We start from the raw sequence: 9,328 nt of genomic DNA, 5'->3' as shown, positions 1-9,328 counted from the left end.
ACCGAGGGACAGGGGCTAGGGGTCAGGGGTCTCCCCACAGTCCTCTGTCCCAGGGCATGGTTGACCTCTAAGTGACTCTTTCGTTAAAATTCTCTTTTCAAACCCTGTTTGCAAATGCATTTATTTACTTGGAAAGGGAGTTGAGGTATAAGTAGGCTAGCATTTTTTTTTAAGATTTTAATTTTAAGTAATCTCTACACCCAATGAGGGGCTTAAGGTTACAACCCTGAGATCAAGAGTCCCACGCTCTTCTGAATGAGCCTGGAGGCTAGTATTTCTAAGAAAATGTTTAGTACACTAGTATTTCTAAGAGACCAGTGGTTAGAACTCATTTATGGTGACAAATTAAGTATCGATGTCTTTTTCTTTTCTATGAATTAGTTTAAATATGTTTACAAGTAACTCCCTCATTTTTTTCCTGTCCACAGTCTTCATTGTAATAAAAATTAGCACTCAATGCTCTAAGCCACGTATTCTAGATTACCGGAAGGCTTCTGCTTCTCAGAAAACATTTAGGCTATTTAGGTGCTGTAAATTTTGTGTAAGCGTTTATGAAATCCAGGCTCATTTGTTTACTTGAGGTTTAGAGCCCAGGAAGAGCCTCCCGCAATGTCTTCATCCAACCTCTGCTTTCTGAAGCCAAGGCCAAGTGCTGACCTCCCTCCACCGTTGATGAGAAGGAGCAGACCTCCTGCCTTATATTTAATGAGCAGATTTTCTCCTTTGAGATCAAAATGCCTTTAAAATTTTTTTCGGGTGGGAAAACTAAGGCCCAAGGACATCAAAGGTCGCCCTTTTTGTTGTTTTGTCTCTCTGAAGTGGGTCTTTTCCCAGGGTGCCTCTCACCTATTTATTTTGGAAAAAACATGAGTTCTGACTGTCATTAGGGAAAGTGGTATCATTTAAAGGTGAATTAAATATTCCCCTCTTCTAAACTGCTGTGGGGAGAGAACAAAGGAAGTGTCACATGATGGCGGTTAACACAAGGTGCTTTTTTTTTTTTTTCCTAGTGTAAATGGTAACCCGGTAATAAGAAAGGCACTTTTGTCAAGACAGCGGGGCATAACCAGCGACAGTAATTTCAAGGACTTTGAGTGAGCTGTGTGGTTAGGCTCGGTTGTCAGTCCCCAAAGCATCAGGCTGGAGTCAGTTCCCAACATCATTGAGCTTCAACTTCTACCTTTAGAGCAGGGCGATTCTGCATGTCAAATCTGGAATCTAAATGAATGTGAAACTCTGTTGGAGAAACCTCAATTCCTCTTTGCAGCCACAGCTGGGCGGCCACCGGAGAGTTTCAGGCTAGACATGTTTTTCCCCAACATCTGTCAGCTTAGCTAAATCAGAGCTCCAAATGAACAGTGTAATACCCAAGATCATTATCTGGATTTGTGACACTCCCTCCCTGTTCTCCCTGGAGGATTTAGGATTCAAAATGAAAAACAACATTTGTAAGGGATCAGGAAAGGGAGGATTTTCATCTTTATTATTATTACTACCAATAATACATTTTCATTAACATGGTTTTAATGGTATGAAACGAGAGAAATGAAACATGCCCCCTCCAAGTCAACACATTCCCCTGTGCCTTTTGCCTAAGGTACTGTATCCTAGACTCATTCAATCCAAGATAAGCCTATTAATTAAGCTTCCATCTACAGGTGCGGTCTACACAGATGTAATTTGCTCCTGTGAGCTAACTGAGAACTTGCAGATGGGCTCTGGGTTTTGCACTTTTTTCTTTTTTTTTTTTTTTTACAACATGGAAAAGATGTGGTCTCTGCTCCAGGTAGAAGGAGAGAGTTAATCCACTAATCAAGTCAACAAATATTTATTGAGTGCCTACTTGATACTCAGCTAGGTGCTGGTGCTGTAAGGGATGCATGAGGAGAAAACTTACACCTTTAATGAGGAAACATGACTCACATTACAAGCAGTGTGGCACTGTGGACAGAGCATAGTGTCTGGAATCAGGCAGACCTGGTTTGGAAATCCAGTTCCACAGCTTAAAAATGGCATGACCTTGAAAATTTTATTTCACATTGTAGGCACCTGGTTTCTTTTTATTAAAACAGGATATTAATACCTTGAAGATTGTTGTAAGCATTAGCAATAACTTTGTAAAGCACCTGTTCCATCAGAGACACTCCAAAAATATTATTATAAGGTGGAGATATTTTACATATATATTATGCTTTGGTTATGGTTACGCAAAGATAGTTATGCAAATACTCAGAGTCAGGAGAAATAGTGCCAGCCAGAATAGATGGGTAAACATTGAGCACAACTAAGGTAGCCCTTAGTAATGACAGAATCAAATTGCTGGAAGGAATCTTACAGGTCAACCGGTGGTCCCAACGACTCATTCTACCAATGGAGACACAGAGGCTCAGATAAGTTGAATTCCCCAGACTAGTAAATAAATTGGGAGCAGAGGCCAAATTGGACTTATGTGTGACCCTGCTTTTGGAGCTGGTGCTATGTGATGTCGTGGTTCCCAAACCTGGCAGAGCCCTAGGATATCTTGCGGGCTAAAAAAAAAGGCTTTTAAGAGAGTCTGATTCACGAGGTTGAAGTGAGGCCCAGGAAAATGGTTTTGCAGTGAGTTCCCGGCTTGAGGACCAGTTCCCTGGTGAGCTTTAGGAGCACTGAACTGGGAGCTACAGACCCAGCACTTTCTCTCTCCTGCTGTGGGAAAGCCACCTGGGCCATTCTTAGTCTTCTCTGGCTCTTGAAGGGGTTGCCCTGGTTGAGATCCTGGGCACCTCCGTTGCTCATCAGCACTCTGTTATACCACATTAGCTTAGCCTGGGACTGAAGTTTGGGTCTGGCCAACAGAGGTGGTGGCAGGAAGGTGGGGCTGTGAGACAAACCTGGCTGGGGAGGTGGTTCCTGAGGGAAGGAGAGGGAGGCCTGATCACGTAGCTAGGAAAGGGCTCAAGGATGGAGAGCTCTGTGGTGTGTGTGTGTGTGGCGGGGGGGGGGGGGGGAGGGGGGACATCATTTTATAGTGGAACACGTGCTAGGTTGTGTTCTGTGGTGGAACATGAGGCCTTTGAGATGCTCTAAAAGAGATCTCTGTGCACATAAGTTTGGGGAGATGCTACATATTGCATCCCCGTCTAGGAGATTCATAATGCACAGGGAGAGCTCTGATGAATCTTATTAACTTCACTTAGACTGGAATGTTCCAAATGTATCGGATCACAGGGCACTTAAAAAAACAAAACAAAACATTAAGTAATGTTCCACGGAACACATTTTGGGGAACACTGTTATAGCAAATAGAGTCATTATGAGTTCTGTGCTCGGTCTTAGAGAACTTTTAGAGGAACTCAGGGAAGTGATCATTAGAAAGAGCACTTAAGAAGAGCAGGAAATGAACTGGAATTTCTCAGCCTAGAGGAGAGAAGCTTTACGCGATGCGTTTTTAGTTATATGAATTGGTATAATGAGGGATATGATTGATTGTTCTTCATATTCACGGAGCATCAAGCCAGAAGGAATGGGCTTAAGAGTTAGGCCTAGAGATTTAGGAGGAAGAAAACGGAAATCTTTCTGATAAGGGATATAAACTAGGATAGTTTGTCTAGGGAAATAACACAATTTCCAGAGTCTCATCCATTTCATGAAATAAATTCAGAAAGGAAGCCTAGATAACGACGGACTCAAGTCCCCTGCATTTTCTTCTCTGTCTTTTGATCTTCAGGGATCTATGTACTTACACGGGTGACACAGAGCAGCCTCGCGATCTGAACAAAGATCCAGCAGGTTAGAGAACCATAGATTCAGAAAGAACTCAACCTCTTCTCCAACTTCCTACCAAAGTGGGCGTAATTTTGGCAACACTCTTGCCCCCTGGCCTTCAGGAATATGCTGGGAACACCTCCAATGACAGAGAAATTGCTCCTTTTCTAAGCAGCTCATTTCATTTATGGATGGCTTAAATTGTCAGGCAGTGCGGCCTTTCCACAAACCAAAATATGTTTCAACTCATTTTACACATTTCAGAGCTGGCTATTTATGTCGGAGCTCCACAGAGCATGCTTGTTACTTTTTCCCTATGAGATGACCATTCAGATGTCCAAAGACAAATATCGTATCTGCACTAATACCTCCCCAAGACAAATCGTCCAAGTCATTCAGCTGTTTCTCCTACCCCACATTTCTAGAAACTTCACCACGCCTCCAGTGAATATGGGTTGATCATCGTGAACTACAGCTGGATTACGTCCCCTCTGGCACTGGCAGAGTCCCGCTGCAGAGAGCCATGCATGCAGGGCCAGTCTCTAGGACAGAGCACTCAGGCCAGTCTAGGATGTCTGGAGGGCTGGTCCGGCAGATCTATCCGGTCTCTCAACACGTAGGGTCGAGGGGCCACTAGAAGGAACGAAACACACACTGATATAAAAAAAAGGTTGATGAGCACTAGCTTGGCAAGGTCATGGACTCTCAGGAAAGGGCATTGTGCCAGAGCTTTAGGGGCTAGAAAGGGTCAGACCTATGATTTCTCCAAGTCCCTGAGTGCACTAGCCAAAGCCGCTTTGTGAACCTATTAATGGGGTGAAATATGGAAATGCAGGAGATGTCCCCGCAGCCTCCTGTATTGCATCTTCCCAGCAGTTACGCCATTGCTAGGGGGAGTAGGAAAGGAGGTTTGGAGGGGCTCTGTACCTGGGGGTGTACGGGAGGCGTTCCTGTGGGGGTGGGCAGGAGTCACTCCCAGAAATACTCGTCATGGCCCTCACTGGGACCACGCCTGCCCCAGACCTCACCTCACTTGAAAATACAAGCCAGACTTTATCCATTTGTTCAGTTCTTTCCACTTCCAATAAAAACAAAGCAAAAAACAAAACAAAAAACTGCTCTTCTCAGTTCGTGTTGGTTAGCAATCTTGTCACGCAGTTAATGAAAATACTCCCCCCTCCCACCCCCGCACAAACCACTATCAAGTTCTTCCTCATAATGCAGTAAATTCTTTGAGTCTAAATGCAGGATGAGAATTCTTTGAGTCTAAATACAGTTGTCCTTGCTATATTTTTATTTATATGACTTTATTGATGATTCGTAAAATTGTTTCTTTTGAAGTGCTGGATATTCCTGATATCTTGGAGTCTCTTGTTTTGATAAACAAGCCTTCCACCTCTTCCTCAAAGCCTTGGTACAGGCACACCAGAAAAGGATCAGGGGCGAGAGTTTTGTGGCTTGCTGCTAGAGACTTCTCTTGAGCAGGCCACCAGCCCTTTCATCAACTCTTTGGGTTAAAATGTCCAGAATGAAAATACGATAGATTCATAGAGTAGGACGATTGTCACTCCGTGTTTCTCCGTCTTGTTCACGGAGAAAGGAAGGCTACTGAAATCAAGATACATTATGCAATAGTTTGATTTTTTTCCCCCTTTCTGTCTGCTATTCATGGGAAATTGGACTTGCTGGGAGACTGATGGTGTCTTTTAGCAGACGAAATTGCTAACTCTGGGTGAAAGAAGTCTTGCCCTCCCACTCACAGGCACGTCCGCTGGGTAACAAGGAACAACTGCCTTTCACAGCGTGGAGCTCCAACTCTTAGAGCAGTTTACATGGCCTTAGCCAATTGGCTCCCTTTTCTAGCCTGGTCTTTCTTTGCTTTCCCCCTCCTGCTCCAATCCTCTTAATAGGGCCACACTCCCTAAACTTGCAGCTATTAGTGCTTTCCTCCCAGTTCCTGAACATAGGACACTCTTCTCCCTCCATTTTGTTTGACTACCTCCTGCACAGCCGTCAGCTGAGATCGATCTCCCTCGAGGGCACTAACCTCCACGTCTCCAGGCTGGATCAGATGTCCTTCCCATGCGCTCCCTCCCATCCAGACTTACCCCCGTAGTAACACCTGCCACTCAGGTGTCCTGGCAGATGGACTTCTTCCACTTGGCTGTTAATTCCTTGAGTGGAGACTGTGTCTGGTGCAAGGCAGGCTCTCAGTGAGTCAAGTAGAAACCACCAGGCTGGGAGATCACAGGGTCTGAAGACATATTAGAGTATTCTGAAAGAGCTCAAGGTCCTTTGTTGATATTTAGGGTCTGGCCGTGAGCAAGTCATTGTCCTTTGGGGCTTCAGTTTCTTTATCTGTGAAATGAAGATGATCTCTAAGACTCTAAGCTAATGCAACAAAGAGCCTTCAATTGGAAACTTGAAGTCCTGACTTTGACCCGCAGAGAGATTGGGAAAGACATTTAACCCACTCACTTCTCTGAGTCTCAGTTTCCTTATTGATAAAAAGGCTGACCTCTGTGCAGTTGGATGGTGTTGGAGACAGACAGGTGGCTGTTGAGCAAGTCACTTTGTGCCTCAGTTTCCTCAGTTACAAATCCTCATTGCTCGGCGGCATCCTGGTGAGGACTAAATGAGCTATAACCCCGGTAACTAGGGAAGAGGATAACAACATATCGAACACCAACTCTGTGTTACCTGCATTTGTTATAGAACTTGATCCTGCCAATAACCTATGTGATAGGTTTTACAAATCTCATTTTCAAGAAGTGGTTCAAGGTCACACTGTTTGTAATTGGCAGGCGGGCTTCCCAGGGTGACTCATGCCTGTCCCATTTCACCCTGTGGCTCCGTTCCTCCTTTGTTCAGTGCTCAGCACTGGGCTCTTTCTGCCTTTCGAGGTCCAAGTCTGGCTGCAGGACCCGCTCCAGCCCCAGGAAGGAGCCCATGCTAACATGAGCCTCCCTGGCTTGCAGATGGAGCGAGGTCTGGCTGGAGCCTGCTGGCACTGAGGGCATGGCTGGCTCAAAGCCCCGCTCACGATCTTTCTCCGGAGTGGAGGCTGCTGGGGGGGGGGGGGGGGGTGGAGCAGGCACAGAGGCGTCCAGGCAGCGTGCATGGTTTATAAAAAGCCATCAGGAGCACTGTCCTGGGACTGCAGTCATTTATCCGCACTTTTTCCTTGTAAAATGTTACTGACTGTTTTACACCAAGGGCAGTTTATCCTGAATGGGATGTACGGGCATTCAATTCACCTCTACTTTTTGCCAACTCTGCTTTTTCCCCCCCTTGCTTCTGAAGTTATATATGGTTCTGAGAGAGGAAGCCATTTTCTATCTGAGGGAAAAAAAGAGCTGACGGCTTTAAAGAGAAACCTTCCATCATAGGAGAGAACATTTGGTTGGAGAGATAATGCCTTTGTTTTTAAAAATGGAATCCTGCTTCAGTGGTATTACATTCTTCTGAAATTGACCCCATTTCCGGTCAGATGCTAAGAACATTACAGAGGTGATCTGTATCAGTGTTCCTCGTGAGGGGAAAGTGGAGGAGAGATAAGATCAGCCCCATTTTTCAAATGGGGAAATTGAAGCTCAAAGTGGTTAAATCACTTGTTTAAGAACCCAGCGGAAGGCTGCTGGGGCAAATTGGGGTTAATAATGGAGAACGGAAAGAGAGAGCCCACCTCTGAACCAGATGCTGCCGCTCTCCTGCCCCCCCACTGTACTTCTCCCCAGTTTGTGAGACAGGTATCGCTTTGTGCTCCATTGCAAATGAAGAGACTGGGTTTCTGTGACATTAGCGATTGGCTGAAAGTCACACACTTTGTTATCGCAAAGCAGGTCTCAAGCCCAAGCCTTCTGAATCCAGGCCCTCCAGCTGCCGCCCTTAGTACCAGCCACTTGCCTGCCCCAGCTTTCGCGGAGAATCTAAATATAATGGATTGCTGCTGCAGAATGCCAGGATATTTTAATTTATAGAAAAGAATAATGGGGTTCAGGTGAATGCCCTCTTCTGTATATTCTCTTTGGAATGAGGCTTAGCTTTACTGTCCCTTTCACTTCCCGTTAGTTCTAGCTAAAGTGATTCCATAATGACATATAAACCCAAACATGAGTAATTGATGGCAGCCTCAGGAGCTTGAGCAGAATAAAACCAGACCGACTAGAATCTCCAGGGTGAAGAATTAACATTTATTGGTTTAGGGAAATGAATTTATGTCCCAATAAAGCTGGTTACGGACTAGACAGTGATTTAATGAGGTGCCTTCTGTAAAAAGAGCAAATATGAACTTCTGGGCTTGGGTTAGGGTGTAACTGAAATGGCACCTACTAAACCAGTTTTTCAGGTGGGTTCAGAAAAACCCATGAAATTTCCTCAATCCATGAAATTTGTGTTTAACCCATTTTGCTTCTATGGAGTTGAAAGTTGAAGGGACATTGAATCAGCATCTCTAAAACCATGAACGGTACATTTGTTCATGGCTCCCACCAGATCAGGGCTCTGAGCACTCCTGGAAGCTTGAAGAGTATTAGGACAAATGGCATCAGAAAAGAGGAAACAACTTAATCTAGATATGCATGACACCGTTTAGGTCTATCGGCTCTTGTTCTGGGTCTGTAGGAAGATGGGGAGGGAAAGGGTGGAGAGAATAAAGGTCCAAGGTGCCTTGTCAGGGGTGGGGCAGTGAGCAGAAAAGGATGTCCTTGGCAATTGTCCCTTGGCCATCGGACAGTCCGTATCTGCCATCATAAGCCAAGACCATCCCTGCCCCCGCCCCTGCTCTCGTTGCTTCTTCATTAACAGAACTGAGGAATTGGTTTGCTTTGATAATAAAATTCTCAGGCCCCAACCATCAGAGTCATGTTGACTCTTTTTATCTTGCAGCCTGTATCTACCATCAGAAAATCCCAAAGGCTCTCCTTTCAAAATACCTCTAAAGCCTTGCCATTTTTCACCACATCCACTGCTACCTTTCCAGTTCAGCCGCCTACCCTCTCTTCGCCTGGGCAACTGCAATGGCATCCTAACTGGTCTTCCTCCTTCTATTCTGGAGTCTCCCTCCCAACTTCCACACACACATTTACAATCTGGACTTACCGGAGTGGCCGGAGGGGGGTTGCTTTTCGAATAATAGTCAGATGCTGCCTCCTCTCTGCTCCAACCTGCCGGTGGCTCGCCATCTCACACAGAATGAAGCAAAAGTCATTGTAATGACTCACCGACCCTTCCAGAGCTGGGCCCTCTCCAGGCACCCCTGCTCTCTGACCTCTGCCCCTATCACCGTGTTCCTGCAGCTTCCTGCTGTGGCCTCGTTGGCCTCCTTGCTTTTGCTCTTCTTCTGCCTCTGCCCATCTGCTGGCACTGCTCTTCTCCCAGACACCCGGGTGGCTGGCTCCTTGACGGACTTCACGGTTTTACGCACTCTCGCCTTCACAGAGGAAGTCCACTCTGCCTACCCCATTTAATGCTGCAGCCCCTCCAAGCCCCTCAAGTGCTCCTGATCCTCCTTATCCACCTCTGGTTTTCCCAGAGCACCTGTTACTTTTGGAAATGTTTTCTAATTCACTTATTTATTCTGCTT

The 9,328-nt window shown here is 45.6% G+C and overlaps 1 long non-coding RNA gene across 1 annotated transcript; it reads right to left on the bottom strand.

Annotated features, from left to right (window-relative positions):
* Nucleotides 1-1,462: 1,462 nt before the first annotated feature.
* LOC109265860 (uncharacterized) lies at nucleotides 1,463-9,098 on the bottom strand. The gene is made up of 4 exons (XR_002079386.2): nucleotides 8,845-9,098; nucleotides 6,263-6,399; nucleotides 5,853-6,102; nucleotides 1,463-4,377 (listed from the first exon to the last, which is right to left on the bottom strand). It is a non-coding gene; the product is annotated as an uncharacterized LOC109265860 (long non-coding RNA).
* Nucleotides 9,099-9,328: the final 230 nt, after the last annotated feature.

This window comes from Panthera pardus, unplaced genomic scaffold (genome assembly GCF_024362965.1).
Source record: "Panthera pardus isolate Hobbes unplaced genomic scaffold, ASM2436296v1 HiC_scaffold_1, whole genome shotgun sequence".
Lineage (NCBI taxonomy): Eukaryota > Metazoa > Chordata > Mammalia > Carnivora > Felidae > Panthera > Panthera pardus.
Note: the sequence above shows the minus strand (reverse complement) of the source record. Positions and strands in the feature narration are given on the sequence as shown.